Source organism: Eptesicus fuscus, chromosome 20, assembly GCF_027574615.1.
Source record: "Eptesicus fuscus isolate TK198812 chromosome 20, DD_ASM_mEF_20220401, whole genome shotgun sequence".
NCBI lineage: Eukaryota > Metazoa > Chordata > Mammalia > Chiroptera > Vespertilionidae > Eptesicus > Eptesicus fuscus.
In genome coordinates, this window is record NC_072492.1 from 2,162,596 (window position 1) to 2,190,336 (window position 27,741).

General features: G+C 48.6%; 1 protein-coding gene, 1 non-coding gene and 1 pseudogene across 3 annotated transcripts in view; all 3 read left to right on the forward strand.

Annotated features, from left to right (window-relative positions):
* Positions 1-4,346: 4,346 nt before the first annotated feature.
* Positions 4,347-4,452, forward strand: LOC129147499 (U6 spliceosomal RNA). Its single transcript, XR_008554867.1, has one exon. It is a non-coding gene; the product is annotated as a U6 spliceosomal RNA (small nuclear RNA).
* A 7,529-nt stretch (positions 4,453-11,981) lies between these two features.
* Positions 11,982-27,741, forward strand: part of EPN2 (epsin 2) — an 83,538-nt gene continuing 67,778 nt past the window's right edge. For both annotated transcript variants that reach the window (XM_054708836.1, XM_054708837.1), the window contains exon 1: positions 11,982-12,135. The gene's annotated coding sequence lies outside the window, so the exon portion shown is untranslated. The remainder of the gene's footprint in view (positions 12,136-27,741) is intronic.
* Positions 25,033-25,146, forward strand: LOC114227978 (U6 spliceosomal RNA; annotated as a pseudogene).

Below are 27,741 nucleotides of genomic sequence, written 5' to 3' on the forward strand. Positions count from 1 at the left end.
GCCCAGGATGACCAGCTGATGCTGACAGAAACGTGTGATGCAGGCCAGGAGTGACCAGGGACAGAGCATGGTCCCCAGTGTGGTGACAAGTCTTCTGTTTCTGCCTTTGGTATCAAAGGCAGCAGCACTTTTAGAATACAAATAGAAAGAGGCCCACTATTACGCATGAAATATAGCGGGGAGGGCACTGGATGATAAAACTAACATGTAAGAATGACTTCAACAAATATTTATTCAGAGCTGAGTCGATATCAAGCAGTAATAGAGAAGCACTCAGAATGGGGAGAGTGTCACCACAGCCAGGAGTCTGTTACATTCCTTTATTCATGGAGGCACAGGGGTGGGTGGGGGGGGGTTTGGGGAGGGGGAGACAGCTGTTTAGGAATCATTGCATGATTTAAAACAGGGATGCAGCCCTAGCCAGTTTGGCTCAGTGGATAGAGCATCGGCCCTGGGACTGAAGGGTCTTGGGTTGGATTCTAGTCAAGGGCACATACTTCAGTTTCAGGATCAATCCCTGGCCCCAGGCAGGGCACGTGAGGGAGGCAACCAATTCATGTGTCTCTCTCACATCAATGTTTCTCTCTCTGTCTCTCCCTCTCCTTTCCACTCTCTAAAAATCAATGGAAAAATTCCTCGGGTGAGGATTAACAACGACAACAAAAACAGGATGGAGAAGGTATCAGGTAGGGTTCTTTGGTTGAGAGCAACAGAAATGGATTCTGGTTAACAAAAGAAAAAATGGAAGGAAATTTAAATTTAATGCTAAGAAATGGAATAGCTCAGAGAACCAAAGTCGGGGCTTGACAAGCCCGCCACCATGCCAGGCAGCTCTGGGGCCTCAGAAGCAAGAATTGATGGGCAAGCTTGTGAGGCAGCACTGCTGCGGGGTGGTCCCCAGGGGACAGATGCTGAGCAGTTGACCCAAGGCGGACCCCTCCGTGGGTAGGAGGTCGGCTGATGGCAGCCAAATCCTCAGAGATGTCGCCTGCAACCAGCAGGCAGGATCCGGTAGAGCAGTAAAGTAATTTTGCTGAAGTAAACTTCAAATCCTGTCTTTGAGTCTGAGAACCCAGTATAGGTTGGGGATACCTGGCCTTGCAGTAACCCATGGGCAAAGCTCTGTAGTTGCTCTTTGAGAGCCTCTATAATGAGCCTGGAGATAAATTTGCACATGTGTGCAAAGACATTGTATGTAGCAGAATGCAGGGGGTACTGCCCGCCATTCACTGGGGACACGGTAAATACACCAAACCATTACAGACGAGTTCTCTTCATGTGGACGGGGAAGACTCTCCAAGAAACACACTGTTAGGTGAAAAGAAGGAGTTACTGTTTGTGTGGAACAGGGTGGAGGGGTAGATCCATGTAAGTCTGCAGGTACGTAGAGCATCCACGTTACACTGTAACAGTGGTTGTCTCTAAGGAGGGGGGTGGCAGGAGGGACACCGTATGTCCTGAGGTACTGGGTGAACTTTGTCTGTGCATGTATTAAAAACACACCAAACAAAAAACTTTTACATTGGAGTGATTTCAGATTTAGAGAAAAGTTTCAAATATAGCACAGAGAGTTTTCTTATGTCCCCTGTACCCTAATTACCATATATTACCATTGTCCCTTTGTCAAAACTCAGAAATTGTGCTCGCTTCGACAGCACATATACTAAAATTGGAACGATACAAAGAAAAAACCAAGATGGCGGCATAAGGTAAACACCTAACTGTTGCCTACCACAACAATTTTGAAACTACAACTGGAAAACAGAGTGCACACCGTCCAGAACCACTGGAAAGCTGGCAGAGTGGAAAACCTACAACTAGAGAAAAACAGAGAGGGGGACGCTGAGCCTCAGGAGCTGTGGAGGTGCCGAGATCCGTGAGCGCGGAAAGGGCGGGCGGCTGATACGCGGCTGGCTTGCTCGCAGCGCAGAGAGGGAGGGCAGCAGACGCTGCGTGGCTAGCTTTCTCGTTTGGGAGAAAAACAAAACCTCCCGACTGCACTGAAATCCAGCTGCGGTCGGGGAGAAACTGGTCTGTTTGGCAGCAGGCGAGGCTTGAGAGCAGCCTTCTCTCAGAGACGCGCAGCCATTGATTAGGGCACAGAGAAACCGCCCCTCTTAGGGCGGCGCGGACGGAAACCAAGTTTGTCTGCGCCATTCTGAGACTCGGCCCCATCCAAGCTGAGCACAGCCCTCCCCGTGACTGGATTTCTTGTTCGGGAGAAAAACAAAACCTCAGGTCTGCACTGAAATCCAGCCCCAGCTGGGGAGAAACTGGTCTGTTAGGCAGCGGGAGAGGCTCGAAAGCTGCCTTCTCTCAGAGGCGCGCAGCCATTAATTCGGGAACGGAGAAACCACCCCTCTTAGGGCGGAGCAGACGGGAAACCAAAGCTTGTCTGCGCCACCCTGAGACTCCGCCCCATCCAAGCTGAGCACAGAAGCACTCCCAGCGGAGACACTGCTGATCCTCACAGCCAACTGGCTTGGAGATCAGTTCCCGCCAGTGATACCAACAATCCCAACCACTCTGAACTCCAGTTTCTGGGACACGCAGGGGACCCAGACGCCTATGGGACTCTCGGCCATCGGTCAGAGAGTGAGAGTGACTTTTCTGTCAGTGTGGACGACACCAGATTTCAACCACTCTCTAAGGGACACATTCAAGAGGCAGACTCTGCCGAAACCGGTTTGGCTCAGTGGATAGAGCGTCAGCCTGCGGACTCAAGGGTCCCAGGTTCGATTCCGGTCAAGGGCATGTACCTTGGTTGCGGGCATATCCCCAGTAGGTGGTGTGCAAGAGGCAGCTGATCGATGTTTCTCTCTCATCGATGTTTCTAACTCTCTATCCCTCTCTCTTCCTCTCTGTAAAAAATCAATAAAAATATATTAAAAAAAAAAAAAGAGGCAGACTCAGTGAGCACCAAAGCCCTACTGTATCTCCAGCACAGCAATTCTTCCGTTATAGACACAGCAGGTCCTCACAACCAATTGGACTGGAGGTCAATTCCTCCCAGTGTACCAACAGCAATCAGGGCTTTTAACTACACCAAGACTTTCCACTCAGCCCACAAAGGGGAGTACCAAGAGCGACCACCTAGGGTGATTGGGGAAACTGAGCTACCTATAGGTCACTGACCACATAAAGCCACTCCATCAACACAGGGAGAGATATCGAAGTATGTCACAAGTAGGAGAGATAGATGAAAGCAAACTAATGCACGATACAGTGTCCAGAACCATATTTATAAGCTTACTCAAGAATCTTCTAAAAACCGCTGAGAAACTTGAAGAGACCTTCAAGGACCTAAATGAGAATACCAAAAAAATGGAAAAGGACCAGTCAGAAATTATGCATACACTGTCTGAAATAAAGAATATACAGAGTAGACCACCGCACCCGAAGAGTCAAACCAAAGATCTGGAATATGAGGAAGCAAAAAACACCCAACCAGAGAGGCAGAAAGAAAGAAGAATCCAAAAGTGTGAGGATAGCATAAGGAGCCTCCGGGATGGCTTTAAGCATACCAATATCCGAATTTTTGGGGTGCCAGAAGAGAGAGAGCAAGATACTGAAAACCTATTTGAAGAAATAATGACAGAAAACTTCCCCCACCTGGTGAAAGAAATAGACTTACAGGTTCAGGAAGCACACAGAACCCCAAACAAGAGGAATCCAAAGAGGACCACACCAAGACACATCATAATTAAAATGCCAAGGGCAAAAGACAAAGAGAGAATCTTACAAGCAGCAAGAGAAAAACAGTTAGTTACCTACAAGGGAGCACCCATACGACTGTCAGCGGATTTCTCAACAGAAACTATGCAGGCCAGACGGGAATGGCAAGAAATATTCAAAGTGATGAATAGCAAGAACCTACAACCAAGACTACTCTACCCAGCAAAGTTATCATTCAGAATTGAAGGGCAGATAAAGAGCTTCACAGATAAGAAAAAGCTAAAGGAGTTCATCACCACCAAACCAGTATTATATGAAATGCTGAAAGGTATTCTTTAAAAAGAAGAAAAAAGTAAAGATAAAAATTATGAACAACAAATACATATCTATCAACAAGTGATTCTAAAAATCAAGTGAATTAAAAATCTGAGGAACAGAATAAACTGGTGAACATAATAGAATCAGAGGCATAGAATGGGAGTGGACTAATAATTCTCAGGGGGAAAGGGGTGTCTGTGTGGGGGGTATGGGAAGAGACTGGACAAAAATCATACACCTATGGATAAGGACAACGGGGTGGGAGGGAACCGGTGATGGGGAGATATAGGGGAAAAAAGGAGAAACAATTGTAATAATCTGAACAATAAAGATTTATTTAAAAAAATAAAAAAATAAAATAAAATAAAATAAAATTGGAACGATACAGAGAAGATTAGCATGGCCCCTGTGCAAGGATGACACGCAAAACTCAGAAATTAACATTGGTACAGTACTTTTAACTAAGCCACAGAATTATTCAGATTATTTCACCTGGGCTTTGTTTTTGTTTTTTGGGGGGTGGGGTTGGGGTTGTGTGTGTGGTGTTTGTGTGCTTTTACCAATCTCCCTTTTCTGGATTAAGATCTCATCCAGGATGCCACATGGAATTGAATTGTCTTCTTAGTCTCCTTTAGTTGGTGGCAGTTTCTTAATCCTTCTTATGTTTCGTGACATTGACAATTTTGAATCATACTGGTCAGGTATTTGTAAAATGTGTGCGTGTATTTTTTAGAATTATTTTAAAAGATATTTACTAAATTAAAAAATAAAGGAGAGAAAGAAACAGAGAAAAAAGATGTGGAAAGAAAAAGAAAGAATGCAAGAGAGACTGAATATGAATAAATGAAAAAAAAGAAGAGAAAAAGGAAATAAAGACTTTTGAGGTTTCTCTCAAAAGAGAAGTTTACTTGAGGCGACAGTGGATGTGTCCTTCCAAAAAGCTAGGATGAGGCCAGCCTGACCCAACAGCCCTGGTCCCCTTGTCTCCAGGCTGATCTGAACTGGGGGTGTTCAGAATTGTCTCTGTGGGGTGACAAAGCAGTTCCTGGCAGCTCCAGGCTTCCATGGTCCTTGGCACCTGCAATCACAGAAACAGAGAGGGCCTCTTCCCTGCTGGTTTTATCTAAAATCCTGGGGAAAGATCTCATTGGCTTGGCTTGAGTCACATGCCCACCCCTGAACCAATCACTATCACCATGGAGAAATGCATTCTCATTGGCCAGCCAGGGATATGCCCGCCCCTGGACTGCCAAGGAGGAGGGCTGATCTCTAGGGCACCTTCTAGCTATTCTCTCCTGACTCACCTCCCGACTCTCTCTTCCATGCCTCCTGCAGCTCAGCTGAGCTGCACCCCTGGTCTGTGATTTCCCACCTCCTGCTCTTTGTTCAGCCTGTTCTGCTCCCCCACTTTCTGCAAAGCAAATAATTAGCCATCCTTACAAAGGCTCAGCACACATGCTACTCTTCTGGGCAGACTTCTTTGTGCTATTGGTTTGAGTGGTCATGCTTCAACTCTAGACCTAAGCTGAAAGCTTTATGAAGGTGGAGTGTGTTCAACTTGTCTGTAAATTTTTTGAAGAAGCAAGCATGGAACCTTTCTGAGGCCGTAGAGGTGCTCTGGCCTCTCCTGGCCATGCTGCAGTCTCTGACAGAAAAGTAGTGTGCACATTACTGAGGAAAGGAGCTCGAGGGAGGGCACAGGGGAGTGCTCTGAGGGAGGTACCAGTCCCTGGCGCCATGGACTTGAGTGAAGAGCTGAGCCCTGCCACTCACCAGCTGGGCCGCCAGCTGCAGCACTCTCTGTGCCTCACTGCACGTGCCTGCAAAATGGTGACGAGCAGTGTGCCTGTCTCACAGGGTGCTGCTGGCTGTTTCCTGAAACGATGCGTGTGAGATGTTCAGTCCATGTAGATTTAAGAAAACATGTTTTACAACGGCCTTTCTTGCTTGGAAGCTTCATTGCTATAGAGGAAAAGGCATGAAGATTAATGGTCAATAAAGAACAGACATGTTGAGTTGTAAGAGTAGAAACTATATACTAAGTGGATGCTATGGGTTTTTTTTTGGGGGGGTGTTATTTTTAATAATACATTTTTATTGACTTCAAAGAGGGAGAGGGCGAGAGAGATAGAAGCATCGATGATGAGAGAGAATCATTGATCGGCTGCCTACTGCACACCCCACACTGGGGATCAAGCCCGCAAGCTGGGCATGTGCCCTGACCTGGAATTGAGCCGTGACCTCCTGGTTCATAGGTCGATGCTTAACCCCTGAGCCCAGGCTGCTATGTTTTTATAGTTACTAGTATACATAATGCCCTAGGGCCGTGGTCGGCAAACTGCGGCTCGAGAGCCACGTGCGGCTCTTTGGTCCCTTGAGTGTGGCTCTTCCACAAAATACCACGGCCTGGGCGAGTCTATTTTGAAGAAGTGGCGTTAGAAGAAGTTTAAGTTAAAAAAATTGGGCTCTCAAAGGAAATTTCAATCGTTGTACTGTTGGTATTTGGCTCTATATATTTGACTAATGAGTTTGCCGACCACTGCCCTAGGGGAAAAGGCTGAGGCAGGTCGTTGAAACTTGTTTCTGAGGTGTGATGAGAGTTTGGGATAAAAGGCATTATTTAAATCCCAAGCAGAATTAACAATTTGTTGATTGATTTAGTAAATGCTGTAAGTATCAAGACTGGAGCTGCCAAAAATTAAATGAAAACTCTTTGGAAATGGGGTTGATGATTGTTACTATCAGGAATCTGGGTACCAAGTGATGAAACCCAAGTGAACTGGCTGAGGGAGAAAAGGGGCTCTGAGAGGTGGGCACTGCGGCCTCTCAGCACGTGTTCTCCTCCTGCCCAAGCCGACCACCCTGATTCCTCACATCTGACTCCCCAGTTGGCTCAGGGATGAGCAGATCTGAGTTCTTCCCATCAGAGCACACCTGAGAGAGACTTTAGTTTGTGGTTGGGGAAGAGGCACTATTGGTTCTGGGAGGTGTGGCTACAGAAGTGAAGACTGATCTGCTGCAGCCAGTTCACAGCCAGTCCAGACACCAGCCACGGACGACGGCGCACGCCATGGGGCCTGGGGCATCTGCACTTGAATTCCCAGCACTGGAGCTGTTCTTTAAATGAGCCAATCGATTCGGATGAGCATTTCAGCCAGTTTGAGTTGGGTTTTCTATCAAAATAGTTTCAACTGGTGGTGTATTGGCTGCGCGCTAAAAAGCCCTGGGTGAGAGCTCCCTGCACAGCTGGCTCAGGTGGCAGCAGGAACCTGTCTTCCCTCTCCTCTGCCCCTCTGCCCCTCTGCCCCTCTGCCCTCTGTCCCTCTACCCCTCTGCCCCTCTGTCCTCTGCCCCTCTGCCCTCTGCCCCTCTGCCCTCTGCCCCTCTGCCCCTCTGCCCCTCTGCCCTCTGCCCCTCTGCCCCTCTGCCCTCTGCCCCTCTGTCCTCTGCCCCTCTGCCCCTCTGCCCCTCTGCCCCTCTGCGTGGGCTTCATCTCAGCCTTGCTCTCCCGGGTGCAGTTGTTCCAGGCTTAAATCACATTAGTCAGCAAGCTGTTGGAAAGAGAAGTGTAACGTTTTCAATGGTTTCTACAGTTTCTATAGAAATCCTTGTTTTGAGGTTCACTGGCCTATCTTGTGCCCATTCCTGAACCAATCACTGTGACCAGGAGAGATGCTCTGATGGGCTCAGCCTAGGTTATACACCAACCCCTGGGGCGGGCGGGGACGGGGATCTCCAAATTCTTCTCAAGAGTTTGGCTTTGCCCTGCCTAGCCCATTTGCCTCCGTGGACAGAAAGTCAGCCTGCGGACTGAGGGTCCGGGTTCGATTCCGGTCAAGGGCACATATCTCAGTTGCAGGCTGGATCCTGGTCTGGTCGGGGCATTGCAGGAGGCAAACAATCGATGTGTCTCTCTCACATCGATATTTCTTTCTGTCTCTCCACTTCCCTCCCACTCTCTCTAAAATAATCAATAGAAAAATATCTTCGGGTGAGGATTAACAAAAGAGAGAGAGAGAGAGAGAGAGAGAGAGAGAGAGAGAGAGAGAGAGAGAGAGAGTTTGGCTTTGAAATCAGACAGGCTTTCCATCATTGCCAGTTTTTAGCTTTGTGATCGTGGGCAAGTAGTTGAATGTCTCTGGACATTATCTGTAAGTTAAAGACATTGATGGTCTGAAACTCAGGGTTGTGATGAAGAGGAAATGAGATAACCTAGGCCCGTGGTCGGCAAACTGCGGCTCGTGAGCCACATGTGGCTCTTTGGCCCCTGGAGTGTGGCTCTTCCACAAAATACCACGGCCTGGGCAAGTCTATTTTGAAGAAGTGGTGTTAGAAGAAGTTTAAGTTTAAAAAATTTGGCTCTCAAAAGAAATTTCAATCGTTGTACTGTTGATATTTGGCTCTGTTGACTAATGAGTTTGCCGACCACTGCCCTAGGCAAACCATTTACACAGTGCTCACTACTTTGTTGTTATCGTTAGTATTACTATTATTTCCTATCTCTAGTGCCTCCACTTCCAGAAAGTCTGAGCTGACCACTCCCTTCCCACAAACCAGAAGAAACTTCCGTGTTGAGTTCTCACAACCCTTCCTCTTACGGTTTCCTGTGTAATTTCAGAGCTTCCGTTTCTGCTCCTGTTCACGACTCTTCTGCTCCTTAGACTCCCAGCACCCACAGGGCCGCACAGCTGCATCTTGGTATCTTAGTAAGAAGCACTGCTCGCACCTATCTAGGGCTTTTCAGTTCCCAAAGCATTCCTGTCTCTGTGATTTCATTCTGAACTGCAGTGCAATCCTACAAGGTGTGAGGGTTTATTATTCCCACTTCCAAGATGGAGGAACTGAGGCCTGGAAGGAGTAGTGATATGGCCAAAGTCAGGCAACAAATCAGTGGACTAGACAGCAGGCATTTTTGGATTTCCAGCACAGTGAGCAGCGCTGGCCTAGAACCTCACACCGCCCACAAGGTGAGCATTCTTATTGCCCACACTTTACAGACCAAGAACTTGAGGCTTGGGGGGATGCTGGGTCTTGTCACCAGGCTGATTTTGCTGGATTTAAAAAAAATACGTTTTTATTGATTTCAGAGGGAGGAAAGAAGAGGAAGAGAGAGACAGAAACGTCGATGAGAGAGAAACATCGATTGGCTGCCTTCTCCATGCCCCTTACTGGGAATAGAGCCCGCAACCCAGGCATGTGCCCTGATCAGGAATCGAACCGGTGACCTCTTGGTTCATGGGTTGATGCTCAACCATTTGGATATGGTTTTGACTGTAGGGTTCACCCCTGGGACCTCCTTCTGCACCTTTATTCAGTGATTCTTCCCACTCTGCACATCCTCTCTCCCTGCCAGCAATTCTCCCCTATTGACTCCTCCTTCCCCAACTCTAGAGATATCTCTGACCCGCACAGCCACCCCTCTGCTTCTGAAGCATAGCACTCAAGCCAGCCCCCGTCACTCTGCCTCAGAATGCATCTGGAACCACCCTCCGTGTCCTAGAAAGGGCAGGTGAGTGTCTGCTCTGGCTCTGTGCCCTGGGATTGCTGTGGGCTTGGCTTATCCCGTACCCTCCTCTGCACGGCTGCTTGCATGCTATGGACTGAGCAGAAGCGGGGTTTGAATCCCAGCACTTGCAGTGTGCTGCCTCTGATTTTTCACCGGTAAAATGAGAATAGAGCTGCTGACCTCCAGGGCTCCTCATGAGAATGCACTGAGAGAGGGAAGGGGGAGATGGCGATGTGCTTCAAAGCTAGTGCAGGGGCAGACGTGACTTCAAGGACTGAGGCAATGTTCTCTGATCTTACACGTGGGTGGTGGTCCTTCAGCCTCTGGAGACCCTCCCTCAGCCTCCCCCCCCTCCCCGCACCAGCTCAGTCTCAGGCCCTGCACCTCACTTTCTGGGCTGTAGTTAGCTCATTGTCGCTTTACCGGCGTCCAGCTCTCTTCCCAAAGCTTGCAGCTGTCTCATCTCGGTGACTCCACAGACCTGCTGGTGGGGTGGGGGAAGGAATGGGTTCTGCATGCAACTGGGTGACAAGACCCAGCATCCCCCCAAGCCGCAAGTTCTTGGTCTGTAAAGTGTGGCCAATAAGAATGCCCACCTTGTGGGCTGTGTGAGGTTCTAGGCCAGCGCTGTTCTCTGTGGCAGCTTCTAGCCGCGTGTGGCTATTTAAATGTATTACTTAAAGTTATATTAGGTCTTAAAACTTCAGATCCTTGGTCACTAGCCACGTTCCAGTGCTCACATGTGGCAGCATCTCTAGAGAACATGTCCATCATTGCAGGGCGTTCAGCCGGCAGTGCTGGTTTAGACAACCCATGTAAAGCCCTCAAGCCTCCACCGGGCTCCCAGTACGTGTTGGCATAATCCCCCTGAAGCTGCAAACTTTTTGAGGCCAGGAGCCATGACTGCATGTAAAGCTCTGCTCTCCTGGGAGGCCCGGGAAGGCTCAGCAAAGAGTTGTGGCTTACAAGGAGTGTTGGACTGGTTGAGGGCCTTCTCTGGGACAAGGAGCCTGGTTCCTGCCACAAGGCAGGCGTGGAAAGCTTAATTCACCCTCACAGTGGAGCAGGGACACAGCGGTGGGAGGGACATGGAGTCCTGTGAGGGCAGCCAACTGTTGGGAGGAGTTCCCAGCATCTAGGACCAGCGTGGGACTTTACAAAGGAGGAGTGGCCCTGTGGTTTTGCAAACGTGTTCGTTTCCCTCTCTCCTCCCTCCCCTCTCCCGGCTGCCCCTCTCTCCTCCCTCTTACATCTTTGCCGGAGAAGGGAAGTCCAGTCTAGATCCCATTGTGAGAACGGAAGCACCATCTGGCACCTTCACAGGAGGAGTATGCAGCTCAGAGAAGTGCAGCGACCTGCCTAGTCCCCAGTGAGTGAGGGCAGTGATGGTTCTGGACACAGCTTACCTGACGCCAGAGTTTGGCAGAGTGTTGATGTTGCCTAGCAGCAGGGGTGGTGCTGTCTGCCAATCTAGCGGCCCTGCTCCATCCCAGGCTCTGCTGTGAGGGGTCTGTGCAGTGCCCACCCTGACTGGGGCAGGTTAGTCAGCTGGGAGGTCCCGAGCACCTCCTCAGGGTCTGCCATTTCTCAGCTTTCTTGGTCTCCTTCTGTGCCAAGCACCATGCTGGGCACATAGTTGGTGCCTTGTGGGCACGGGTTTAATCAAAGGGAAGAGGCAGTTCCTGCTGTTCCTTTGAGAGTGTGAGGCCCTGTGAAGGGGCAAGGCTGCACCAGGGGCGTCTAAAAGCCCTCAGGTCAGGGTTCTGGTGAGCTAAGAGGCCCCACCTTTTCAGTGCCACCGCCCCTCTGGCAGCCTAAGGAAGCCTATGCATCCCTTCCCGGAATAACTTTTGGGCGTGTTTTACTGAAGTATAACACACACACATTAAAGTGCACACATTTAAAGTATACACCAGTGAATTTTCACAAAGTGAACACTCTTGACCCCCGCACCCAGCTCAAGAAACCAGGCGTGACTAGCGCTCCAAGCACCACCTCCCAGGAAATCTCTGTCCCAGTGTTTACTGCAGGGGTCGGAACGCGCGTTGGCTTAGGACGCCGCGGTCTGTGTGTGCGGGAGGGTGGTGAGGTGTGGAGGAGTTGCAGGATGTGCATGGAGTGTGGGGATTTGTGGGGGATCTGAGTGAAAGTCGCCGAGCGCATGGTTTGGGGGTGAATTTGCCAGGGTATGTGTGGCGCTTGGGACAGTCGGAACGCGTGAGTGGGGGGTGGGGGAGATGTTTGGGGGATTCCGGCCAAGGTTCTGGGGAGCTGTGTGACCGCTGGGCAGTCTGCGCGGGGCCTTGGGAAGGTGGGGGTGGAGGCTGCAGGGGGTGGGGCGGGGCCTGAGCGACGGTGGGCGGGACCGGCCGGCGCGGGGCGGGGCCTGGGCGACGGTGGGCGGGACCGGCGGGCGCGGGGCGGGGCCTGGGCGACGGAGGGCGGGGCCGGCGCGCGCGCGCACACGCAGCCGGCGCGCCCCCTCCCGGCCGCCATGTTGGCTGGTGAGTGGGTGTCAAACGGAGCTAGACGTGCTGGCGGCGCCGGCGGCGGCTCCGCGGGCTCCGGTCGCTCCCGCCTCCACAGCGCTATAGGCGGTCGTGGCCGCGAACCGGAGCCGGCCCGAAGGAGCGGAGGTGAGCCGGGTTCGGGGACCGGAGTGGGCCCCAGAGCGCGGAGCGTCCCCCTCCCCCAGGGGGCGGACGCCCCCAGAACATAGGCGTCCCCGAAGTCAGCCCCCCAAGCGTGCAACCCCGCTGCCCCAGCTGGGTCTGCCCCTCTGTCAGGACCCCGTTCCTTCCAGCCAGACCCCGCCCCACAGGCTCGAGCATGGCCCCCTCCCTGTCTTCCCGCTGCAAGGACCCCGCTCCGACCCGCGCGCGCACTCCCTTTCCCGTCCGGGGGTCTGCGTCTTCGGTCCTGGGAGTCTGGAGCCCCCTCTCGGCCCTCACCTCCGCCTCAGCCTGAAGCGACCCCGCCCGCTCTCCAGGGCACTTTCCGCTCCTCCCGGCCCGGCGCCCCTTTTCTCCGGAGCCGGGTCTCGTCTCCCTCCCGCCCCCTTGTGGAGCTCAGGCCCCGTCCCTCCTGGAATCGGGGGAAGGGTTCTGTGTCCGGGACCGGCCCGACCCCGTTCTTCTTCGGGCTGGAGCGGGGCCCCAACCCTTCCCGAGGGACCAGGTTCTCCCATCGCACCCCACCCCCACCCACCTCCACCGCACAGCGGGGACGGGGGCGGCAGAGCCGGGCTCCAGCTGCCTTTTGTTCCGCGTGGGATGGCAGAGCCCCCTCCCTGCTCGGCTGATCGGGTGGGGGAATGGGTGCGTGGGGCCCTGCTCTCCCAGGCAGTCTGTGTGGAAAGAGGCCCTTCCGCTCTCTCCCCGGTGGGCGGCTCCCGGGAGCCGAGCGCGTTGGAGAGGCTGGTCCTCCCTGGAGGAGTCCTTGCCCAAAGGGTTGTGTTCGCGTCCGGAGTTGGCCCAGTGGCGTTGTGGAAAGGGCAATTTGCTCTCCCCCAAACCCCAGCATTCCTCCGCCCAGGGGCTCCGTGTGGGGCCCCTTCACAGTTTTGCAGTCTGTGTTTGAAGAGAAGATGGGGCTCAGCCACCTTTGGGGTTCAGATGGGGAAAACTGAGGCCCAGAGAAGCAGTGATTCGCTCAAGGTCACATAGCGATTCTGTGTCAGTGCCAAAACTAGAAGCTCCCTCTCCAAGGCTCTCCCCATGACGTTATAGAATTTAAAAATAATAATAATTTTAATTGATTTTTAGAGAGAAGGGAGGGGAGACGGGGCGGGGGGGGGGCGGGAGAGAGAGAAACATCGGCACACCAATCAGCTGCCTCCTGTATGCCCCCTACCGGGAGATCAAGCCCCGAGCCTGCAATCCAGGTGACCAGGAATCTAACGGCAACCTTTTGGTGCACTGGATGGTGTCCAACCTACTGGACCACACCGGCCAGAATTATCTCCCTCCTCTTAAAAATTTGTTAAATGAATCCTCATATTTTCACCATCGATTTTTAGAGAGAAATATCACGTGAGCGACACATGGATTGGTTGCCTCCTGCACGCCTGGGACCAGGGCAGATGGAGCCTGTAACCCAGGTACGTGCCCTTGACTGGGACTTGAACCTGAGACCCTTTGGTCTGCTCGTCTATGCTCTAACCACAGAGCCAAACTGGCTAGGGCAGTCCCCCTCCTCTTATTTTTAACATTCACACGAGAAAATGGTTAGGAGAAGATGAGAAGTATGATTTCTTTATTTCCACCTCCAGAATATCCCTTGTAAAGAAGAGATTGGACGGAGGGTTAGAACGATTTTAAAAGGTGAATTTTAATATCCATGCCCTCCTTTCCCTCTGCAACTGCCACCTCAATTACATGTGCATCTTGTAGCTCTAGATACCAGATGGTAGTGCTGACAAAATCGTATACTGACTGAATCCTGCACGGCACCCATTGAGTTGGAACTGATAATTAAGTTTTCATTGTATTTAAAAATTGAAAGGGACTACCATTTATTTCTGAATAGTACTTGTTCTAGTGTTTGTGTTTGAAACAAGTGATTGTGTTGGAGAAACCACCAAAGTCGTCTCATCTTTTACTTGTTTGTGTTTTTACATTTAGAAGCTAATTTTTTCTTTAGTTGTAATATTAGGCTTGTCATCCTTCCCAGTCTCGCTGGTCTAGTCTTCTGTGAGCATTGAATGTGATACTGGCTATTAAAGCGTTTGGTAAGTGCAAACTACTGTGAGGCAAGGTTCAGGATTGCATCCCACAAACGTCTGGACCAGCGGCAAGTTTGGATTGTCCTGTGGTTTGCACCAGTTTTTGCCTCTCAGGACCCTGAGCTTGGCAGGTAGGGAGTTCTGTGGAGAATTCTCTCCCAGCAAGGTGTGTGCCAAGCACCTGTGTGAGGTGTGAAGAAACGTAAACCTTTCAAGTAGTGATACCAACCCAGCACAGTGTCCGCAGTCCTGAAAAATGTGTTTCTACATTCTCTGTAGAAATACAGTTGCCTCTTAAGTCTTCCATAATAAGGCGTGGATTTCCTGAGCATTGGGATTCTAATCCTGCAAAAGCGTTTGAACTGTTTGGAGACTGATTTGTTTTAATTGCTTGGCTTTTCCTAACTTTAAAGGGTAGACGGTGGCAGCTTCCTCTTCTTCCGCTTCTGCTGCTTCTGCTTCTCCTCTTCCTCCTCCTCCTGCTCCTCCCTTCCTCCTTCCTTCCTTCCTCATTTCATTCAGAGGAGGGCACCTTTCAGTTCTTTGTGGACGGAAGTGCTAAGAGACTATCATGTGTGGGGTTGTCATTGTTACACTGTTGGGAAGCACATTAAAGCCCTGACTGGTTTGGCTCAGTGGATGGAGCGTCGGCCTACAGACTGAGGGGGTCCCAGGTTTGATTCCTGTTGGGGGTGCATGCCAGGTTGTGGGCTTGATCCCTGGTGGTGGATGTGCAGGAGGTGGCCGATCAATGATTATCTCTCATTATTGATGTTTCTGTCTCTCTATCCCTCTCCATTCCTCTCTGAAATCAATACTAATATATATGTATGTATGGTGTGTGTGTGTGTGTGTGTGTGTGTGTGTGTATTAAAGTTTTCAAATGTTTTTGGCAATTGTTCTTATTGTTCCCCAGAACCTTCCTGTTGAGTTGGTGGAGCATGGATGAGCATGGTAGTTACCATTTTATGGCATGAGTACCTGGTGACTGTGAGCCTTGGAGAAATAAAAGGGCTTGGATTTGGAGAATTTGAGGTTAGAGAGGATATAAAGAATCATCTAGTCCTGCTCCCTGTTTTCTGTTGGACATTCAACCCATGCCTTCAGTTTAAATGTCTGTCTAGCCTTTGCCAGCCAACTCCATCAGTGTTTGGGCCCCTCTAAGCCTGCTCTCTATGCCTCACCACCCCGGTCTGTTGGAGCACTTATCACAATTTCTGTGTATCTGGGGCTCTCGTGACACTGACATCTCTGAAACCAATGATTGTCCTTTTTTTTTACCTCTCCAGCACACAGCTCCGTTTCTGGCACAAGCATGGTAGGTGCTCAGTAAAGGTCTGGGGTATGAGTAAATAGTCCTGGCGACAGGGAAATGACCTTTTTTTGATCTTACTGCAGGCTCCACTGTTCTGTCTTGTTCTTGCAAAAACCATTGCTGTTTGTCCAGCAGTCATATGTCAGTCAGGTGGGTATTATCCTCCTCTTGCAGATTACGAAAATGAGACCCAGAGGCTCAAGGTCACACAAACAGTAAGTGATGGAGCTGGGATTTGAACAGATCTGTTGGATTCCAAAATATTATTATTACTAGAGGCCTCGTGCACGAAATTCGTGCACTGGGGGCCCTCAGCCTGGCCTGCGTCCTCCCGCAGTCTGGGAGCCCTCGGGGGATGTCCAACTGACAGCTTAGGCCTGCTTCCCGAGGCAGTCTGACATCCTTAGTGCTGCCGTGGAGGCAGGAGAGGCTCCTGCCACCGCTGCTCTGCTAGCCAGCTGTGAGCCCGGCTTCTGGCTAAGCGGCACTCCCCCTGTGGGAGCGCACTGACCACCAGGGGCCAGCTCCTGCCTTGAGCGTCTGCCCCCTGGTGTTCAGTGAGCATCATAGTGACCAGTTGTTCTCCTGTTTGGTCGATTTGCATATTAGCCTTTTATTATATAGGATTATTATTATGTTTTTATTGATTTCAGAGAGGAAGGAAGAAGGGAGAGAGATAGAAACATCAGTGATGAGAGAGAATCATTAATCAGCTACCTCCTCAGTCCCCCTTTTGGGGATCGAGCCCAAAACCCGGGCATGTGCCCTGACCAGGAATCAAAACTTGGCTTCCTGGTTCATGGGTTGATGCTCAACCAGTGACCCACACTGGCTGGGCCCAAAATATTGTTATTCCTGTTACTTCATTTGAAAATCCAGTCTCACAAGAACGAAGAGACTTGCTTAAAGCCCCACTGCAAATGGATAATGGACTGAGGACTGTGAGGTGATGTAATTAAGATTGGTAAGGGTGGGGGAAAGCACATTTTATTTTTGCAAAATGCATTGTTGGAATGACTGTTCACAGCCATCTGTTGAGTTTCTGAAAATTGACAAACTTTCTGATAAGTTCATCAGTGGAATTTTCTTTGGTCTTAATTAGCTTGTACAAGTTGGCTGAAACTAGAAACTTGGAAAACAAAAACAGTGAAATAAGTGTGCATGTGGTTAAGTAAGTGTGTTCAGTGTCAGCCGTCTGTGGGCTCGTTTGGGCACACCTGCTTTTTAGTCAGGCAGTTAAGTTTTTTTTGTTTTTGTTTTTTACGTTTTTGATGTCTTAAAATGCAAAGCTATTATAGCAGCCTTTGTGGTTTTTTTCACATAAAATTTTATTTTGTGTTCACTTGGACACACTGATTCATGAGTGGAAAATCTGAGGTCCAGAGGAGATGTAACCCTCTCCTCCCACCCCATCATCAGTATTGAGCATTTATGGTGCACTAGGCACAATAGAACACACAAGAAAAACATTGTCCCTGCTCTGGAGGAGCTTACATTCTAAAATGAAAAATACACCTCTTTTAAAATGGTATTTTTGTTTGGTGTTTTTGCAAGGTACTGAGGATATAGTCTGTCGGGTAAGCTTTGGGTATAACAGCCTCGTTGTTTAAAAAGAGAGGAAGCCTGGCTGGTGTGGCTCGGTTGGTTGAGTCGTCCCCTGCCAGTTCGATTGCGGGTGGGCACATTCTCAGTTTAGGGCTTCATCCCCAATGGGGTGCATGTGCAAGAGGCAGCTGATCGATGTTTCGTTCTCACATTGATGTTTCTCTCCCTGTCTCTTCTCTAAAATCAATAAAAACGTATTTCAATCTTTTTACAAAATAAAGGAAGACGAGAGGAAGAGGAAGGATTTTAAAGGCAGACAATGACGACTTTCGGGATAGGTGTAGTTCACAGGGAGGTAACACAGTCTCATCAACTAAGTAGAGATTTGCTGCAGAAATAGGACCTGGGAGATAGTGTGTGCCATGCAAGCAAAGGAAGCAGGGTTATTAAAGCGTTTGGTAAGTGCTGAGTGGAGCCATAAAGATCATGCGGCCTTTTTTCCAAGTGCAGGGCCACCGGGTAGGAATGATGGGTGATAGAACAGAAGGCTGGAAAAGGAAATCCTCTGCACCTGACAAGTAGGAAGAAGAAAGGACCAAAGTTGGAGGCAGGCTATAAGTGTATCAAGAAATTTTTAAAAACAGTGATTTGGAAGCACAAAACTTAACAGTTAATGCTACCTGACCAAGAACATTGTGGCTTTCAAAATTAGAAAATGCCATATACTACAATTTTAAATGGAACATGTTACTTTTTTCCAATCAATCCCCCCACCTCTGAAAAAAGCAATAACCAACACCTTTTTTTTCATGGGGTTTCAGGTGGAGGAGTATGGGACATGGTTGGAAACAGAAGTTATATTAGCAGTATTTTGTTTTTATGATAAACTTTGTATTTGGTTATTTAATTTATTGGGGTGACATTGGTTAATAGGATCATATAGGTTTCAAGTGAATAAACTTGGTAAAAGCCCATTAGCTGCCACAGGGGAAGAAGGAATAAATTTCCAAAAATGTACAATTTCCTTTAGAGAAGTTTCAGAACCAAAACACTAATATACATGAAAAGCTGTAGAGAAGTAGTTGAAAAGTTCATTCATAAAGTTTTTATTCCACTTACAGGAACTCAATACTATATTCTTAACCATTAGGCTGAGATTGTTCATGAAAATTTCTTGACATTAAAAATAGCTAAAGCTATTTTTACAGCACATGCATGTTAGGCAAATATTTAAAAAAATGACTAAAACAAAGAAAACACCTAAAAAAACGTCAAATACATGGGCCTTTCTTTTTGTTCTACTGCTGTGCTTGATATATGTAAAGTAATGGATGTCAAGCAGTTCATTTTACTGTATCTTCACTTGTACATTTGTTCTTAGGTTGCCTAAAACATTTAAATACAAATAAAATGAGTGCAGCAGAAATAATGAAAGCAAACAGCAGGTAAATTGACAAATAATGGAATGTAAATCATTTCTGCCCTTTTCCAGGGTAGGCTGGGTCACAGCTAAAGGAAGCCTGCTGCAGCGGTGATCACAGTGTCACACCGAGACACCCGCTCAGCATGGACTGTCCTGAGAAACCCACTTCAGCCCTCTGAGAGCGCCAGGAGGTTAGGTAACTTTTGAGGAACTGGCATAGCCAGGAGTCAAACCCAGGTCTGTGTGTTCCCAAACCTGGGTTCCTCCTATTCCACCAGCTCCTGTAGAAAGCCCCACAGTGAAGGGGCTCCCCATTGTCTCTTCATGGCAACTCAACTGGTAAATGGAGCAGGGAAAAGCAGGCTGGTGCACGGTTGGATTTCAAAGCATCTCTAGTTAATCACTTCTAAGTACAGGACTCATCCTTCCCTCACTCCCACCCCTCTTCAGTTAATGGCATCGTTGCATCCTGGTGGCTCAGAAGCTGAGAGCACCAAATGGTACAGACAGTTTGGCTACAGAGGCCATACGACGACTAGCTTTGGAATCTGACTGGGTACACACTGGCCTTCTCGTAGTCGGGCTTTGGGCATTGTATCACTGAGCTTCGGTTTCCTCCTCTCTATCGTGGGGCTAAGAATAACCACTTGGCAGCAGGTCGTGGTGTTTCTCAGACTCCAGTGCGCACCAGAATTACCCAGAGAGGCTGTTAGGCACATTGCTGGCCCTGCCCCAGAGTTTCTGATTCTGTAGGTCTGGGCTGAGGCCTGAGAGGATGCATTTCAACCAGTTTCCAGGTGTTTCTGATGCTGAAGAGAAGGTGTGTGAGGGGTCGGCATCAGCAGTTCCTTTTTGCCTCACATGTGCCTGAGTTGCTCAGAAGATGGTGGCGTGGCACTGGGAACTTGGTTTCTCAAAAAGCTGTTTTCACCTTGTTCCTGTGTGATTATAATTTAGACTGGCGTCACAGGCGTCATCACTCTGGGTTAGTCGGGATGTTTTCCTTAATGAAAGGCATGTAAGATGTCGGTGCCCTTGAAGAGGCAGTCAATCTAAGATGGTTTGAAAATCCAATTCATTCCCGCACATCAAGCAAGATGTTCACTGTCAAGGCCTTTTAGATAAGCAGCTGGGAAAGGGCCGGGGAGTGGGGTTGGGCACTGAGCAAACTCCCACAGGGTAATTAGGATGGCTTGCTGGCCTTACTGGAAGTCACTCCTTTCTCCTCCAACATTTCCTATTGATTTAATATTCTTTGGTGCTTAGAGTTTGGAGAAAAAATGGTTTTTCCTCCAGTAGTGATGTTAGGTTGTCCATGAAAACCACACATGTGCCCTGATGGTTTTAGGATGTCTCCTGTGTGTTAGGCCTTATGCTACTTTGTTTATACACAGTATTAATTAAATTTTCATCGTGATTGTGCATGGCCTGTCACTATCTCTCTCTCTCTTTTAAAAATATATTTTATTGAATTTTTTACAGAGAGGAAGGGAGAGGGATAGAGAGTCAGAAACATCGATGAGAGAGAAACATCGATCAGCTGCCTCCTGCACACCCCCTACTGGGGATGTGCCCGCAACCAAGGTACATGCCCTTGTCGGGAATCGAACCCGGGACCCTTCAGTCCACAGGTCGACGCTCTAGCCACTGAGCCAAACTGGTTAGGGCTATTTCTCTTTTTGATATGCAGAAACGAAGGCTCAGAGGGGCTCAGCAGCCTGCCCCAGGCTACACAGTCCTCAGTGCCCCAGCTGGTATTTGCTGCCACCTGTGTCAGATTCAAAGCCACATTATTTCCACTACCTCACGCCTAGCCGTTCCAGGTGCTTCCATTGCCTCATTGTCCCCTCTCTGCAGCCCTGAGAGGTAGGCATTTCACAGATGAGCAAGCTGAGGCTCAGAGGGGGTCAAGCTTGCTCATATGCATCCACTCTGAATTCAGTCCCACACTTGTCTGATTTTGGAGCCTCATGAAGCTGTTTCTATGACAACACCTCACCTTCCTATCCAGGGCTACAGATGTAAGTTCTAAGACCTAAAGCTGCCTAGATGAGCACAACAGGGACCTGAGAGCACCCCTGTTGGGTTGGCTGAGAGGAAGTCTTTGTGGGTTTGTAAAGTTTTTTGTGTTTGTAAAGCTGTGTTAAAATAATTGCCCAAATTGCTCTTTGAGGAAAGGGGCCTGTAACCCCGAAGCTCTTTTCAGCCTGTAACCCCGAAGCTCTGCCCACTGGTTCTGTAAACATGACACAGGGAAGTTAAGGACTAAAAACCCTCTGGTGATGCTACTGTTTAAATATGATGAAATTCATAAAGAAGAACTTGATAGTCTTAAACAGTTACATGTAAATAAAAATATAAAGCATCTCCTTCCTCAGTAGGCTATTAATGCATGACTTCTAGTAAATGGGTCATTTTTCTGATCTTACAGTGTATGAGCAGACTAGGGTGTGATCACTTTCCCAGGGTTTGAAAATTGCCTGCAGTTCCCAAGCCAAGGGTGATAAACAGCTATGTGTCCAAACCTGCCCTGCACTCCTTGGAGGCCCTGGAGGTTTGGACTCGAATGTATTGTTTCGTAAACTCCTTAAGACTCTGTTGTGAATAAATCATGAGAGCTGAAATTACTTTTTAGAGTCTGCCCCCTCCCCCCCCCTGTGGTCATAGCAGTACGGGGCACCGACAGGCTGAGAGCCTCCTTGGAGAGCAGGTCCTCCCCGAGCGCCTGTTCCGTAGATACCCAGAGCTGTCCTGGCACAATAACGATACTCTGGATCCCAAAATTTGGGGAACATGAGCAGAGAAATAATTTTTATGCTACTTTATGAAAGGCAGTCTGATTGATGTAGAATTGTGAGCATCAAATCAAAAGGCAATTTCATGACAGCAGGGCAGAATATTTGAGATCAGTGTCAGCCTGGAAAATACGCAACACCTGGTCTCCAGAGTCAAAATGATGGGTGTGAAATGCCATGTTTCTTGCCACCAAGAACTTAGTCTAACTGCGAAGACAAAGGTAACAGGGAGAAGATAGGATTTGAGCTGCACCTCGAAGGACGGAATAGTTTCAGGAGTGGAAGGCAGATGGGAAGGTATTTCAGATCGAGGGAACAGCGCAAGGCAAAGCTTGGAGTGGGCCCGGGCTGGTGCCTGCGTGCATGTGGGGTGTGTACTCGGTGGGTGCCTGCTGGGAGCAGTGAGGACCTCGGTGGCAGAAGCCTTGGAACATGGTGGTGCTGGCAGTAGGGAGCTCAAGTGTTCGGGGAGGGACCCTCTGGCAGGGGCCTTACAAAGTGGCATGATTTCTGTGGGGGAGGGCCTGGCCAGGCTAGCTTTCTGAGACTGGATACATTGCAATTCTGGAGACAGCACAGGGTTGTGTGTCAGAGTGAGGGGAGGCCAGAGTCCACTTCTGTTTGGGGAGAGGTGAGGGCTTTAGGGCCTCGGTGCTGGCTGGGAAGTGTGGGTGTGACACCTGCAGTTCTTAAAAAAAATTTTTTTTTTTTAAATTGCTTTCAGAGGGGAAGGGAGAGGGGAGAGAGATAGAAACATCAATGATGAGAGAGACTCATTGATTGGCTGCTCCTGTAGGTCACCCACTGGGGATCGAGCCTGCAACCTGGGCATGTGCCCTGACTTGGAATTGAACCATGACCTCCTGGTTTGTAAGTTGACACTCATCCACTGAGCCACACCTGCAGTTCTTATCCTTGGGTGTACCTGTAAACCACATGTCCCGAAAACTTTCTACAAGTGGGCTCTATGATGGGGCCCCACTCCAGACCATGGAGGCAGGAACCAGTAGTAGTTTCTGAAGTACTCCAGATGGTTCTAATGGCTTGTGTGGGCTGAGAAGCTGAACTGTGTGCTCGGGGGGGCCTCTGGGAAGGTCACCGATTAGAAGGTGGGAGAAAATTGAGCCAGAGAGCACAGGAAGCCTAATGAGGGGTGGGTGCTGGGGCCCTGAGTGCTACAGAGTAACTGGACAGCTGGAGGAAAGAGGGAGGGGTGACAGAAGAGGTGAAATGAGATGGCCACCTGGGCTGAAGTCTGCCTGAGCAAACAGTAAACACGGTGAGGACCAGAGAAGAGATCGTGACCCACCTGTTGGGTAGCCCTTCTGCAGCTTGGCTCTGAGCCGGGTTCATGGAGCAGGGCACAGCAGGTGCTTGTCTGCAGCCAGGCCTGCAGCCAGGTTCCTGTGCTCTTAATTGTAAGACAGACACTAGTAAAATTTAAACTAAGTAGTTATTTTAAGATAGTTGTAATTTAGAGTTCCTAATTTAAATAGATTAACTTTAGTAAAGATCAGAAGTGAGGTTTTTATCTGGTGCATTTAATAAATGTCACAATTTATAGTAGTTACAGAAAAAATTAATTTATAGACCAATTCATTCAGTCTTTATTTAATATTTACCGAGCACGTATATATTATGTGTTATAGTCTGGGAATACATAGGTGATAAGTTCCTGCCCTCAAGTAGCTTATGGTCTGCAGAGAGTGGCTCCTGACATAGGGACAAGTAGCATCAGCCCCCGGGAGAGAGGAGTGTAGACGGCGGTGTCAGACACAGAATGAACCTGGGTGTCACAGAGGCTTCAGAGGAAGTGGTATGTAAGTGGAGTTTTGAAGGAAAACTGAGAGTGTGGGACAGAGTTGGGAAGACTGCAGGCGGAGGGAACGGAGCTGTGTCCAGGCCTGAGGGAGAAGTGTCCAGCTTGGGCTGAGCAAGGAGGAAGGGCTGGACATGGGGCAGAGGCGCAGCCACAGGCTGGCCAGGCAGGTCAGGTAGAAAGCTTAGTGAGATTTGAGTTGGGCTGTGGTTTTCACACAATCTTTTGGTGGCGAGTGTGCAGGGACTTGGGTCCTCCTCTCTACCTCTAATCAGAGCAGCTCTGCTCTGATTTGAACGTGGGGAACTAAAATGAGCTTATTTGGAAAGTGTTCTCTGCTGTTGAAAAGAAATCAAAGTGATCTCATTGCAGTGGGTGCTGGGAGGCACTGGGCAGCAGAGTGCCCCAGGGGTAGCTGGGAGCAGGGAGGGACAAGGCTTCCCCAGGGACCTGGAAAAGCTCTCACTTCTTGCTGTTTGCAGGAGACAGTGGAATTGAAAAGGATTGTGTTCCATCCTCTGCTCTGAGCCAGTTTCTCAGGTCCCAGGCAACGCCTAGGCGTGTGCTGATGCTTGGGAATAGAACTCCTTTCAGTAAGCATTTCTGTTTTCCAGAACCCCCTGGAGGATTTTGTGACCAGTTTGTAAAGGTGAGGGGCCTAGTAGGGCCTAGTAGTTAACTTGGAAGGCATGTCAGGCTCTGGGCTGGGTACCCAGGAGAGGACCCAGCCCTCAGATCTTCTCAGTGTGGACTAGACAGAAGTTGTCCATGCCTCATCCACCGCACAGGTGCGTTTGTTTGGGCTGTACTGTGCCTCCTTTTAAAAGTTAAAATTGGTTGCTGTATTAGTTTCCTGTGGCTGCTGTCACAAATTACCACAGACATGTAGCTTGAAACAATGCAGTCTGTAGGTTAGAAGTTCAGCACTGGTCCCACTGGGCTAAAAGCCTGGTGTAGCCAGGGCTGCGTTCCTGTGGAGGCTCTAGGGGAGGGTCTGTTTCCTTGCCTTTCCCAGTTTCTGGAGGCTGTCCATGTTCCTTGATTTGTGGCCCTTTCTCTCTTCAAAGCCAGCAATAGCCAGTCCTGTTCTCCCACTGCATCACGCTGATGCCAACTTTCTGCCTTCCACTTCCACTTTTAAGGACCCTTGTGATTACCTTGAGCCGACGGGATAATCCAGGATCCTCTCCCTCTTTTAAAATAAGCTGATCAGAGACCTTAATTCCATCGGCTACCTTAATTCCTCTTTGCCATGTAAGCGGAGGTATAAGGTGGACTTCTTTGGGAGGTCATTATTCTCTTTACCACAGTTGCCAACATGAAAATCAGATCTTACATAGCAATTCAGACTTGCAGTTTCATTGACAAATCAGAACACTTGGCAGCTGGGGGCCTGCACTGTTGCCTGGCAACACTGGGTCAGCGCCAGTGTTGGCCACTGTCTCTGGATAGGGTTGCATTTACCAGTTCTCCAGAGCCCCCACCCCTCCCATGGTGCCCACTCATTTTTCTTCGTGGCCTGGGCCCTGCTTTGGGGACCCAGGACCGTGCACAGAGACCAGTCATGGCAGTGTCAGCGCTCTGACTTACTTACCAACCTGTGCCGTGCCCTCCTTTTTGCCCCTGTGCCACGTCTCTGCCCTCAGACCCTTTTCACGAACTCCCCTTTGCCTGGCATATACCAGTCCCTCCTCTCCATGCCCCTCCCACCCCCCAACCCAGGGCCCTACGTTCTAGAACAGTGATGGCGAACCTATGACACGCGTGTCAGCACTGACACACGTAGCCATTTGCCGCATGCCGAGGATGAAACATTTGCGAAATAATGTTTTTTCCTCAAAGTGACACACTACCCGAGTTATGCTCAGTTTTTTGGTGAAGTTTGACACACCACGCTCAAAAGGTTGCCCATCGTGCTCGCTTCGGCAGCACATATACTAAAAAAAAAAATTGGAACGATACAGAGAAGATTAGCATGGCCCCTGCGCAAGGATGACACGCAAATTCGTGAAGCGTTCCATATAAAGAAAAAAAAAAAAAGGTTGCCCATCACTGATCTACAACATCTCTGGTACTACTTTGGTGGTACTGTTTGTACCATAACTTCTTGTTTCCTGTCCCCTCCTTTTCTGGCAAACAGGTGTCATACATTCTGTTTTTTTCCATTGGCATTTGTAAAAAGCAAGTCTTTATAATTCACCTTTGGAGCAGTATCTATCAAGAATCAGGATCACACAAGAAACATTGAGTCGAATATGTACCGTGAACCACATTTTCCTAGACAATAGGGAGTGAGATAGAGACACCTGCCTTGTCCCCCGCCCCCCAACTCTAATCCTAGAAGAGGAAAGAGGAGAAACAATAGGCAATTGCAATATTAACCTCCTACGGCATCTAGGAGGGGTCTGGCAGCATACTGCTTCCTCGGACCCTGGCCTGAAGGGAAGCTCTGTCTGCAGTGGTCAGGGATTCCAGGGGCTCTGTTAAAGGCATTTTAGTGAAAGGTTCCCTCATTTCCAGACATCGCCTAGACCCCAGGTGATAGCTGAATTTAGGGCGGGCGTCTCAGAGGCCGAGATAGCAGATCCGTTTGCTGTGTGAAGGACTAGGCTAGACACCTCCGCGTGCTGCTGTCTGGCATTCTGACCCGGGGCCTGGTGTCTCTCTGCGGGGTCCTTGGTATGGCCTCTCGCAGATGGGCCTGCCCTGGGTGAACCTGTATTGTGAGGCTCAGGTGGAGGGCACTGGGTCGAGTCAGAGTTTGAAAGTTTAAGTTCTTTATTCATGGTAAAGATCTTTGCAAGCTTGCTTGAAAACAGAGCACAACTTTTCATTGTGGAGGATTTCTAACATAAAAATAGAATAGTTCGATGAACCCCATCACTCAGCTTCAACAGTTTTAATCTAGGCTCCCCTTTCTCCCATTGGATTATTTCAAAGCAGATTCCAGACTTCAGTGATAACTGCTTCAGTGTGGATCTCTACCAGATACGGACTCTTTGGAAACTTTTTTTAAGTCAGACTGACTTCAGCAGTCCTGATTCTGACTTTAAAAAAATTTTTATTGGGTGACATAGGTCAACATGAACATATAGGTTTCACGTGTGGATTTCTAAGTTACAAAGTCTGTATATAGCACCATGTCCCACCACCCAGAGTCAAGTCTTCTCCTGTCACCTCAATTTAGGACCCCTCTTCCTCCTGGCAACCAATACACTGCAGTTTGTGTTCATAAGTTTCGGTTTTATATCCCACATATGAGTGAAATCGTCTGGTTCTTAGCTTTTTCTGTCTGACTTATTTCACTTAGCATAATGTTCTCAAGGTCCATCCATGTTGTTGTAAATGACACAATTTCATCGTTTCCTACGGCTGAGTAGCACTCCATTGTGTGTATGGGCCACGTCTTCTTTACTCAGTCCTCTATCGCAGGGCCCTTGGGCTGTTTCCATGTCTTGGCCACCATGAATAATGCTGCAACGAACATAGGGGTGCATATATATTTGCATATTAATGATTTCGAGATTTTTGGGTATATACCCAGGAGTGGGGGTATTGGGTCATATGGTAGCTCTATTCTTACCGGTAACTTTTTGAGGAATCGCCAGACTGCTTTCCATAGCGGTTGTACCATCTACATTCCCACCAGCAGTGAATGAGGGTTCCCTTTTTCCCACAGCCTCTCCAACACTTGTCATCGCTTGTCTTGTTGATAAGGGCACTCTACCAGGTGTGAGGTGGCATCTCACTGTAGTTTTGATGTGCATTTCCCTAATTGCCAGTGCGGTTATATCTATTGGCTGTTTGTCTTCTTGGGAGAGGTGTATTTTCAGGTCCTCTGCCCACTTTTTGATTGGATTATTTATTTGTTTGATGTTAAGTCTTAACAAGTTCTTTATATATTTTGTCAGAGCTACTATTTGCAAATATCATCTTCCATCTAGTTGACTGCCTGTTTATTTTGTTGTCTGTTTCTTTTGCTGTGCAGAAGCTTTTCAGTTTGATATAGTCCCATTCATTTATTTTTGCCTTTACCTACCTTGCCTTTGGGGTCAAGTCTATAAAATGTTCTCTACCACTCAGGTCCATAAGTTTGTTACCTATATTTTCTTCTGTGTAACTTATTGTTTCGGGTCTTATGTTTAGGTCTTTGATCCATTTTGAATTAATTGTTGTACACGGGGACAAACTGTAATCCAGTTTCATTCGTTTGCATGTGGCTTTCTAATTTTCCCAGCACCATTTATTGAAGAGAATATCTTTACTCCAATGTGCATTTCTGGCTCCTTCAATGATCTGTCCATATATGTGTGGTTTTATTGCTGGTCTCTCTGTTCTGTTCCATTGATCTGTGTGTCTGTTTCTCTGGCAATACCATGCTGTTTTGATTATCGTAGCTCTGTAGTATAATTTGAAATTAGGTAGCGTGATACCTCCAGCTTGGTTCTTACTTTTTAGGATTGCTTTGGGTCTTTTGTGGTTCCATACAAATCTGGTGATTACTCATTTAACTTTTTTTTTTTTAAATGACATTGGGATTTTGATGGGGATTTCATTAAATCTGTATATTTCTTTGGGAAATACGGCCATTTTAACTATGTTGATTCTTTCCAACCATGAAC